This window comes from Peromyscus eremicus, chromosome 2 (genome assembly GCF_949786415.1).
Source record: "Peromyscus eremicus chromosome 2, PerEre_H2_v1, whole genome shotgun sequence".
In the NCBI taxonomy this organism is placed as follows: domain Eukaryota; kingdom Metazoa; phylum Chordata; class Mammalia; order Rodentia; family Cricetidae; genus Peromyscus; species Peromyscus eremicus.
Window position 1 is genome coordinate 103,790,672 of NC_081417.1, and position 12,101 is coordinate 103,802,772.

At 40.3% G+C, this 12,101-nt stretch overlaps 1 pseudogene; it reads left to right on the plus strand.

Moving 5' to 3' along the window:
• Positions 1-8,382: 8,382 nt before the first annotated feature.
• Positions 8,383-9,665, plus strand: LOC131904805 (interferon alpha-12-like; annotated as a pseudogene).
• The last annotated feature ends 2,436 nt before the right edge of the window (positions 9,666-12,101 follow it).

The window sequence follows — 12,101 nt, forward strand, 5'->3', positions numbered from 1 at the left end:
AAGAAACCTCCCCACTTTACGTTGTTCCCTGTGTTTTTTCGCTATGATGGATGTCTGACTAACATACTTCACAAATGCTAAGGTATCATTCTAATTTTTCAGATGTCAAATACTGAAGAATTTTTAAAATCTCAATTGTCGGGCAGGAAGAACTTACATATTGCTGAATACATTAATAACTGGCATAAACAATTTAGGAAGCAGTTTGACTGGATAGTAAAATGACCTTCCAGGTTTTATACTTTGTAAATAGATATATTTCTTTAACAAATGAAAGAATAACCCCTAAATAATTATTTCACTATGATACTACTATTAATTATTTTTTAGTGTAATCCCATAATACTTTCCATATTTTCTTTTTCTTTTTTTTTTTTTTTTTTTTTTTGGTTTTTCGAGACAGGGTTTCTCTGTGTAGCTTTGCGCCTTTCCTGGGACTCACTTGGTAGTCCAGGCTGGCCTCGAACTCACAGAGATCCACCTGGCTCTGCCTCCCGAGTGCTGGGATTAAAGGCGTGGGCCACCACCGCCCGGCTACTTTCCATATTTTCTAAATGGATGTTGTTGGAGTTCTTTTCACCCTGATTTTGATACTTAGTATCTGTGTCCTTGAATATCTCGTATTTAAATGACTGAATGATAGGGAAACCTGACTTGGTTTGACTTGAAGTCAAACTCACTGGGAATGTGTACCCATTGGTCTATAGCTTATGGCTTTCATTACAAGTCTAGGGAAGGATCACATTCTCAGAACAAGTTCAAGCTTCCAAGACCTATCTGTGCTGTAGTCAGAAAGGACATCGGAGTATGGCAGTCCGTTTTTTGTGCTAGAGCAGGAGCATCAGAAGTGATGTTCTCTGCTTTCTTTTCTTTCTTTTTCTTTTTCCTGAAGGTTTTGTCTAGAGCTTGTTTCCAAGGCATCTTCCCAGTTCAATAAACATTATCATTTGTTTTTTTTTTTTTTTTTTTTTGTTTGTTTGTTTTGAGACAGGATCTCACTATGCAGTTCTGGCTGGCCTGGAATTTGGTTTGTAGACCAGGCTGGCCTTGAACTCACAGAGCTGTCTGCCTCTGGAGTATGGGATTAAAGGTGTGTGCCATCATGCCTGGCCTAACAAGCACTGTCTTTTAATACCTCTGTTTAGTTCTTGGTCTTAACATTTAGTTGTACTCTTAGCATGCAACCTCATGGATATCTTCTAGATTAATTATCTCCTGTGATAGAATAGATATTTTCTAATGGGTAACCACCCTTCTTTCTACACAATATGCGGAACCTAACTTGAAGGCAGGTTTTGGAGATGAACAAGAAAAATCTAATTTTACTTGTTACAGCAGCATGGTGTTTGAAACATTTCTATAGTTCCAATGATTATGTTTGTGGACTACAACACCCTAATTGCTTACAAAGCCTTTAATAATAGAATTTCTACTTCCCACTCTAATTTCTGTTCTCCTTTCTCCTTCCATGTCAATGTATTTTAGCCTTTTACTCTATTCCTGTGTGACTCCACTGGCCAGTACACTGTCACATCCCTGATCCTTGTTGCCTGGCTTAAGTTCCAAAGATTTTTGGGATGCCAGCCTAACAGTAACTTCTAGAAGCTTCCTCTGACCCACACAGTCCCTACAAGATCCATGACCTTGTACTTTTACATTTCACAGTTGTTGTTATTGCTGTAAGTGAATGCCCACTAGTCCACACCCCCACAAGACGGGCAGCTGAGGAGCAGAGGTAGACACTCAGTAGAGAAGTGGAAAATAGACGGCGTGTAGAAAGCACATTCGATACCAGTTGAGGTTTCAGTTTCAAGGCTGATGATTTTCTATTTTAGTTTCCAATTAATGCAACTGCTAAAGCCAAATCAACAAATCATGATTTCTCTTAAAAGAGAGTAGTAAATCTGGTTTCTTCAACTGATGTTATGTTTGTCTCTGGCAGAGCCTTGGAAAGCTTTCTATCTAATTACTTTTCCATTAAAATTATTTCCCTTGACCGAGTGTTCAGAGAAAGTAAAGTAATAAGTGTACTACTACATTCACAAGGATAAGTAAATTCCTGGTAGCAAAGATACTTAAAATATTTTATGACTAAATGGGATTAACATTCCTTCTTGATTTCAGAACAGATTAAAGGTTTAAGGTTTCTTTGAGTATGAGTCAGTGTTTAAACTTCCTCCACCTTTACCAAGCAATACTAACTGGAAGCTCACCATATTTATAAAGAGTAACATCTGACAGCATAACAATTGTTTCAAAAGGTAAGCTGGAATTATTACATAGAAAATTCAAGTTCTTTCTGCACAAAAGTACAGTTTCTACTTTTTAAAGTTTCTTTTATAACTGAAGCAGAAAAATGTCCTGGGTTGAGTGAATATTTACAGTCTTGAATTAATATATTAGTAAATGAGACCCAACTCACCAAATTGGGTCTTAAGTCTCTCTTCCAACTCCCTGGAGTTTGTGATACACACGGGCACAACTGCTATGTACTGTTCAACGGAGACTGGCTCCTTGGGCACATCTCGCAGCCAGGCTGGATTCCCCATGCTCAGGGTCTCTTTCATTTCCTGTTCTGACAGATTACCAGAGATTCCAAACAACTGATTAGGTCCTAAAACAAGACCTTCAAGGTGGTGTCAGAACAGAGGCAGCCTGAGCCTTTGGGGATTTGTTACTCTCTACTTGTCTTGAGGGAACCTGCAAGTATAGTCAGGTCTTTGACACAGAAAGTAAGGGCAGGTGCCTCTGATTTGGCATGGGGTTGTGCAGGTCTCCTGCTTGCCAGGATGTGGCTCTGAGCCAGGCCACAACTAAGAGCATAGGCAGAACTGGAGAGCAACACCTTCAGTGTAGCAGAGACTCCATTGGCATGGGGATGCAACTGGTCTGTGGTATTCTCACACAGCATGTCCAAGACTTCCAGGTTTTGTATTTATCCCAGTTCTGACTCCACTTTTCTCTTATAGAACTCAGATTATGACCTCATTGCTTCTCTTTTTGGAATGAAAAATTGGTATACCCACAGAAAATGACAGATGACCAATCCTAACAGAATGGTCTTCCAAGGCCCAGTGTTGAAATAAAAACCTATCTAAATGCTAATCAGTCTCTTCTCCTAAATTCTAAAACAACTGCTTAGATGTTTGATCCTAGATGTCATTTTTATACTTCTGAAATTGTACACAAGTACACATGCCTTATGTCTTTACATTTCCCTTTAGAGCTACTAGATTTGATTTAATCTGCTCTTTTAAACATGATACATAGTTTCTCTGATGTAACCTACCAAAAATAGTGCCATAGGAGGGAAACCAAATGACAAATCATACAGTTGTCTTCTCTATGTCTAAAAGGGCATTGACTGCATTTAAATGACAGACAGCAACTTGGCAAGGAGCACTCATGAGTAAGAGAGACATCTGGATGGTGATTGCCCTCAAGGAGCACAGAGGACATGACTCTGACTAATTAAACACTAGCGTGCTCAGTGTAGTTTGGTACTTACTGTTAATAAAGAAAATGGGTTTTCTATGTATAAAACCATTTTGTTGCCAAGAGGCATAATTTGACCTCATCCCTCATGGTATGCCTTTCATTACTTTCTTTTAGCAAATTGCTTTGATTGTAATTGCTAGTAAGTGCTGTGAGAGTCACCAGTGTCGGGTTCCTGGTTCCCCTTCTTCCCTATTCAGTGTGCTGTTGTGTTGCTGGCTCTGGACATATTATATAAAGACTTTATTGTGTTGAGATAGAATCTTTATATATTTCTTTTTTGTTTGTTTGTTTTTGAGATAGGGTTTCCTGTGTAGCCCTGGCTGTCCTGGAACTCACTCTAGACCAGGCTGAACTTGAACTCAGAGATTCACCTACCTCTGCCTCCCGAGTGCTAGGATTAAAGGCAGGTGCCACCACTGCCTGGGATATATATATATATATATATATATATATATATATATATATATATATATATATATATATATTTCAGAGTTTATTTTAGAAGAGTGTGTATGTGTGGTATATAAAAATGTGGGGGTTCATTTACTTCCATATGTTTATGTCTATGAGTGGGCTAGAGGCTGACATCATCTGTCCTTCCTATTGTTCTCTCCGCCTTATTTTTTAAGACAGGATGCTCACTGAACCTGGAGCTCTCTCAGCTAGGCTGACTGGCCAAGAAGCCCCCAAGATCTTCCTGTTGCCTTCCTGGGCCAGTACAGGACATACAAATACGTGCCACAGTGCCTGGCCCTGACATGGATGCTGGGGATCTGAACTCAGTTCTTATGCTTGTGCACCAAGCTCTTTATCTACTGAGTCAAGTCCATAGCCCTTGTTTATGGAGCTTTTATCATGAATTTTATCAGATCTTTTTTTCTGAATCTTGGGGTGATCATGATTTTTATCTTCCACCCTATTTTATGATACACTTGTTGGTTACCATATGCTGAATTATCTTTATATTTCTGGAATGAAACCAAAACACTTTTTATAATAATCATAATCCATCTGAAAAATGGAAGGGGGGAACTTCCTCCACTTCATATTTCTTTTCTTCCAAAATACTTTTCACCCCCGCAAATGTATCCACCCTTCACCCCAAGCTTTCTTCTTTGATATGTCCTGACATCAGCCATTAGTTGGGCCCAGTTCACCAAAGCAAAACCTTAACCAGCAGTGAATTTGACCAGGCTACTGACCAGAAACTCGAGACAAGCAGTTGGCAAGCTGGATGATTGAGTCTTTTGCCTTCTTGTCTTGTTTTCTATATCAGTCATCTTTCGGGTGCCCCTTCCAGGAGTGAGCTCTTAGCTTAGCTCACCAATTTAGTTCTGATTCACTGCTTATCTTCAGCCCAATCCTGACCCACAGTCTTAGGCTTGTAAATGAGGATTGAAAGTCTTTAAATAGCTAAATAAGTCAATAGGAATATGCCATTTTTAAAAGAGTTATTTCAAATATGCACCTAGAGTACACAAGTATTCTACAAATATGTGGAAGCCTATGAGAACTGAAGACAACGAAGACAAAAACTGCTTATAGGATAAGAAAAGGGAGCTGAAGCAGTCAGTCTCTGCCAAAGTTTAGGCAGAACACTACTGGAGTCTGTGGATCAGCTTAGAATCAACTTTTCATGGCAGGAAGCCCAGAGAGGGGGGAAGGGCCGAGGGCTCAAAGTAGGATTTCTCTGTGTGCTGGCTGTGGTTCTACATGCCGAAAGCTCCGCGTGCTTTTCATTGTTTCTTCCTAAATGAGCTTACAGCAGAACCTTACACTGCTTTACATACTCTTATCTCCAGTGACTTAATTAGGCTGGGAATATGGTAGAGCCTGAAAGATAGGGAAAATAAGGGCATTCTTTGTGGACTAAAATAAGGATTGATTTAAATTTTTTAAAATTTTTTATGTGTACAGATATTTTGCCTGTATGTATGTAGGTGCAACATTTGTGTCCCTGGTGCCCATGGAAGCCACGAGAGAACATCGGATTCCCTGGAATTGGAGTTACAGATGGTTGTGAGCCACCATGTGGGTGCTGGGAATCGAATGCAGGTCCTCTGAAAAAACAGCCAGCACTGTCTCAACCATCTATCCAGCCTCAAGGATTTTTTTTTTTTTTTTGAGTTCTGAGAACTATGACTGGTGATTAACACACTATACAATACAAATGTGCTATTTCTTTATTAGTGTTACCTTTACTATCTGAAACTATTATGTTGGAGAGGTATTCTTTGAACTTATTGTTTCCTGTCAGACATGAGAAATACACTGATTTCCAAGTTTACTGATGTTGTAGGGGAGAACTTGATGCAGTCAACGCTTGTGAGCTGAGAGCGTGGCTGGGTCTCTGCTGTATGCAGTCTTTTGGTGTTGGGCAGCATGACTTCCTTGAAGCTCTGTGAAAGCTGGATTCAGAGCTAGGGACTGGTTGCTTTGAGGCCTTCTGTGCTTGGTATATTGAGCTCTGAGCTTCAACCATCTTTCTTCTGCTCTACCTTATGATCTCCACTCTCTGTCTTACTTGCTAGCTACAGCTTATCACTATTTACCAGTGGGATGTCACTTCCCTTGGTTTATTTTTTTCATTACATTTATCCATACTTTGTTTTCTTTTTGTTCTTAATCATTGGGGTGCAAAGGAGTTTGCTTTCTGTGAAAGAGGGGGTGAGAAAGAATGTCTACCACCTACATGCTGCATAGGGTGACTGTGGTGATATTGTATCCCCCAATATATTGTGCACCCTAATAAACTTATCTGGGGTGGGAGAACAGAACAGCCACTAGGTAGACATAGAGGCCAGAAAATGGTGGCACACACACCTTTAATCCTGTCACTTGGGAGGCAGATATCCATCCAGATCTCTGTGAGTTCAAGGCCACACTGGAAACAGCCAGGCAGGGTGACACACACCTTTAATCCCAGGAAGTGATGGCAGGAAACAGAAAGGTATATAAAGCATGAGGACCAGGAACTAAAGGCTTTTAAGCTTTTAGGCTTTTTAGCAGCAGTTCAGCTGAGATACATTCAGATGAGGACTCAGAGACACTCAGTTTGAGGAAACAGGATCGGCTGAGAAGTTGGCGAGGTAAGGTTAGCTGTGGCTTGTTCTGCTTCTCTGATCTTTCAGAATTCACCCCAATATCTGCCTCCAGGTTTTTTTTTATTATTAAGACCGTTTAGAAATTCGTGTTACAGGTGACTATGCAGCTGTTTACCTTGCTGTATCTGCATCCCATTATTGGCATTTAGCATTAATACCACTTTTCTTATTTATAAAGAATTAACTAGGAATTGCTTTCTGAAAACTCAGAGAAATGTTAATGCAATTTGAAAAGTTCAGTAAGATATCACTATTGAATATTCTCACTGGGGAATAATATTGTTTCCATATAATAGAAGGTTGGTTTGTGGGAATGTAAAAATAATCTAGGCTATTATAATGGTTGATAGACCACTAAAACTCAACTCTAACACAATCTTATTCTTTTTTTGACTTGTTTTACATTTTTCTTGTATACCCTATTAGAATCATTGACACTGAACTCATAGAACATAACTAAAATATGTGCAAGATTAATGCTACAAGCCACAAGCAATGGTTGACTGGGATTTTCTATTTTGGACTTTTTCTCTGTCCTCGTATGCACTGGTGGCCTATCATTGGCTGTCTTGTATGTATTGCTTATGCTTAACATCAATGCTGAGTGTACTGTGATTCTAGGAATTGTATGCATATTGTTTATATTTTATTAATTTAACTAAGATAATTCAAACTTGAATAACTGTGACAAGTTCTGAAAAGAAAAAAGTTAGCTGTGTCTATATTAAAATCTAGCAGCAAGTAAAATTAAAAACTGATGACAGTGTTGGGGAGTCAGCTACATGAGGTAAAGTGCTTGTGGAGCAAGTGTGAGGACCTGAGTTCAGAGCGTCAGTACCCACGTAACAGCCAGGAGCAGTGGTGCATGTCTACAACCTGGAGCTTATGGAGAGGAGGACAGTGACAGGGGGCATGGTGCTCTGAATGAGAAGTCCTCCCTAGGCTCGGCCATTTGCATACTGGTCCCCAGTTGGTTAGGAGGTGTGGCCTCATTGAAAGTACATCATGGAGAGAGAGTTTGCGAGTTGAAAGACTCATGCAATTTGGAGTTTGCTTTCTCTGCTTTGGATGTGTGGTTCAAGATATAAGCCCTCAGCTCCCTGCTTCTGCCACCATGGATTTGCTCTACCGTCAAGGACACTAACCCTCTGGAACCATTAGCCTAAACATACTCTTTCTTCTACAAAGTTTCTTGGTTATGGTGTTTTCTCACAGCTATAGACATGTAACCAATACTCCTGGTACCAGCTTCTGTATCAGTTTCTTTTCTGTTGCTGTGATTTAACACCGTGACCACTACAACTTCCGGAAGAAAGGGTTGATTTGGCTTATGGCTCCAGAGAGATATGAGTCTTTTACAGTGGGGAAGCGCGGCAGCAAGGAAGTCTGGTGGCTGGGACAGCAGGCTGAGAGCTCACACTTTGAACTGAAGTCGTGAAACAGAGAGAGCAACCTGGAAATGGTATGAGTCTTTAAACTCTAAAAGCTTGCCTCCAGTGGCATTATGCCTCCAACAAGGTCACACCTCCTAAGCCTCCCAAAACAGCACCAGCAACTGGGGACCAAGTCTTCAAATGCCAGAGCTTATGGAGGGAATTCTCATTCAAACCACTACCAGAGGGTCATGGGGGCTTGCTGGCCAGCTAGTCCAGTTGAGACGTAGGAGCTCTGGTTCCGACAAGAGACTGTGTCTTAAGAATAAGGAGAAGGTGACAGGAAGACATCCAATGTCAACCTCTGGCCTCCACATGTACATACATGGGTGAGAGCACCCTCCAACATGACCATATACCAAGGGGTGGGGGAGAGGGACAGTGAGAGAGGAGAGAGAGACAGTTTAAACAACCAATTTATATACACTAAGAATAAAATTTTAAAAAGTAACATTTTAGTAGTTTTCTGCAATTTTGAAAGATGCTTAAAGATTACATTTTACAGATATACAAGTTTATAAATTTATACATTTGTAAATGTAATATGATTCTTTACAGTTTATATAAACATATATATTACATTAGAAGCCACTAAAGCATATAAGTAAGTAATTTATACAAGAATAAATTAGAATTTGACAGAAATGAAATATACTAAAGATAAAGGGCAAAGTACTTTTATAAAGTTAGAATATATATCAAGAGTTTTTAAATTTAACTCTACTTATGTTTGTTATTTTGTCATTGCTGAGTTTAAAACAAAATTTTGCAATTTCTCTTATTTCTAAAAAAGATATAAAGTACATAAATATATTATTTTGTATTTATTATTGAAGATTAATTATGAGTACAGTTAGGAAAAAATTTCTAGCAAGGCTGTGGAGACAGGAGAGGGGAAACAAAACAATTGAGAAACATTGCTCTGGACCCAGTAGAAAATATGTGGAAGAAAATAAAAACAGAAGTACAAAGTAACGTGGGTGACAATAAGAAAACTAAACTTCAAACATTCCTTACTTAAGTCATAGCAACAAAACAAAGGCTGTAGAGAACCCTAGAGGGGAAGGTTCAGGACCACAGAGCCCAGAGGACCAGCAGCATCTGCCACATTCACAATGGCCAGGCCCCTGTGCTCTGCTGACATTCCTGGTGGTGATGCACTTCCTGGTCAAGCTGCTGTCTGGGATGTGACCTGCCTCAGACTCATCACCTCAGGAACAAGAGAGCCTCCACACTCCTGGCACAAATGAGGAGACTCTCCCCTCTCTCCTGCCTGAAGGACAGAAAGGACTATGCATTCCCTCTGGAGAAGCTGGATGCCCAGCAGATCCAGAAGGCCCAAGCCATCCCTGTCCTGCAGGAGCTGACCCAGCAGGTCCTGATCCTCTTCAGCTCAAAGGACTCATCTGCTGCTTGGGAGACAAGCCTCCTAGACACATTCTGCACTGGCCTCCACCAGCAGCTCAAAGACCTGCAAGCCTGTCTGATGCAGCAGGTGGAGGTGCAGGAACCTTCCCTGAGCCAGGAAGACTCCCTGGTGGCTGTGAGGAACTACTTCCACAGGATCACTGTCTACCTGAAGGAGAAGAAACACAGCCCCTGTGCCTTGGAGGTGGTCAGAGCAGAAGTCTGGAGAGAGAGAGAGAGAGAGAGAGAGAGAGAGAGAGAGAGAGAGAGAGAGAGAGAGAGAGAGAGGAGAGAGTCCTGTCTTCCTTAGCCATCTTTCTGTCAAGATGGAGTCTTATTCTAACACAGAAATGAAATGATTCTCACTCCCTGATATTTCAAAGACTTTTCTATTGTAATTTTGTGATGAATCCATTCAATCAGTGTTAGATATTTTTAAGAGTAGTAAGCTACTTTGTGTTCAACTCTAGGGGAAGTAATTATTTTTGATGAACACAAAGATAATCCATCTTCTTAAAATATTTGTTTAATTATTTAAATATCTAAGTTATTTATATATGTATGTATACTCTGACATTTTGTTTACTATAGAAACAGGTTATTTGTGTTTGTTCAGTTTTTATTTTGCTTTATTCACTAAATTTTATTCTAAATTTTTGTTTGTTTTATTTCTGAATGATATTCCAAGATATATTTTGTAAATTTGTAAAAAGTAGAACGTATCATTGATTTGTCCTTCACTCTCATACTCAAAATTAAAAACTGACCATAGCTCAGTAGCATGGCCACCTACCATCATGTGGGAAGACATGGGATTCATCAACTGCTTATTACTCATTTTTACTATGTGTGTTCTACCTCTGAGGAACTAAGCCCAAAGGAAGAGTCCTAAATGGCAGAATCACGACTTCCGGAAAGGCTGGAGAGTCGATGCTCGTCCTTGTAAAGCAGCACCACGCACAGGCTGCTGTCCTGCACTTGCACAGCACAGCAGGCTAGTGGGACCGCTGCCACCTGCTTCCTGCCGCCGCTTCACAACATCTGTTTCCTGGCGTGGGGACATATGATAAGGAATTCATTTTCACTGCCCTCTTTAATCTCCCCTGTAGTAATATTGCAGGATCATGTGAGTCCCAAACAAATTCACAGAGTCAGTGAATTTTCAGCATTACACATAGAAAAAAGTTCTCCGCTGAAATTGCAAAATGAACCATGTGATTCAGAGAACAAGAGAAATGTATGTAATTCTAGGGCAAAGGGGCCTGGACATTATAAAAGGAACTGAAAATACAAAACCTGTACCAGCTGTACAGAGAAGAAAGTAACTTTATACTGAAATTCTTTTCTGTTTAGAGTGGTGTGTGTGTGTGTGTGTGTGTGTGTGTGTGTGTGTGTGTGTGTGTTTATGAGAGAGAGATGTTGAACCATTTCAATCTCTCCAAGCCTCAGTTTTGTCTGAATTAAAACGAGGTCAAAGTGTTCCCATAGTTGTTCTGAACAGCAAACAAAAACATGCATTGTAAAGCACTTAGATACTGTTTTCCATAGCATAGTATTTTAAATATGGTAGGTATCTATTAAGAGCTGGACTGATCAATCAAGACTTTCTCTGAGGCCCTGACTTATGGAGAGGAAACATAGCATGGCTGAGCCAATAATAGCTGGATCCTGAGAAGCCAACTCTTCCTACTGTATGTGGCTGTGGTTTTCAGCCCCAAGGTTGCTGTGTGCTTGATCTATAATGCTCTTGAGATACCCTGTGTTCCCCTTGTGCAGCATTATTTTATTAGCTTCTTGCTTTCTTAGTCTCATTGTGTGGTAGTTTCCGTTGACTCTGTACCATTTCTCCCTGGAAAGAGTGTATAAGGTGCTGTATTTCTCAATAAGTTTGCTTGGCATAAGATATAGCTTTTGCAAGACCCCCTGATTCCAAACTTCCTCATCTTCTCCATCTTCTATCTTCTTTATCTTTTGATATCATGGTCCTCTCTCTCAGAATCCTATCACTAAAGAACAACCTGCTGGACCAATTCAGGTATCCCCCAATATTTCTTCACTGTATGTGAAAATACTATTTCTTTCTCTAAAATTCACAGGGTCTATGTCCACTACTCAGTAGCCTACTTCAAAGGGAGCAGCTTAAAAAGATACTATTGTGTTATGAACTCTAGAGAGACAGAAAGCACCATAGCTCAGGAGAGCTCTTCATTTCAAGGAAGTCTCTTTTTTTAATGTTTAGTTGGGAGATGGAGACTGGATGGGGAAACATCTGGAAGAAAGTGCATAAGACCTGTGATGTTTAGTTAGTGATTGGGCCGCCTCACCCTTGCCTCAGCATCCGGGATTCATTTCCACAGCACCAGGATGTAACTCATTCTCGTGTGACTTTTGCCAGCTCTGCCTTCGTCTTTCTGCCTGTTCACATAGAGCGAGCTGCCTTCTCTTCCATCTGGTCTCAGCTCAGTGGTTTCCCTAAAGAGCAGAGCCACAAATAGAAAGCAGAAGTTAAATAAAATGTCTATGTTTTGTGATTCATCGCTAGAGAGCCCTCCTAATATCTGTCCCATGTCCTTTAAGGTCACAGCTAAAGTAAGTTGGCAGGATGTAGTGCTTCCACGTAAAGGAAAACTCGGAAGAGTTGTGCCTGGAGAAGAGCTGT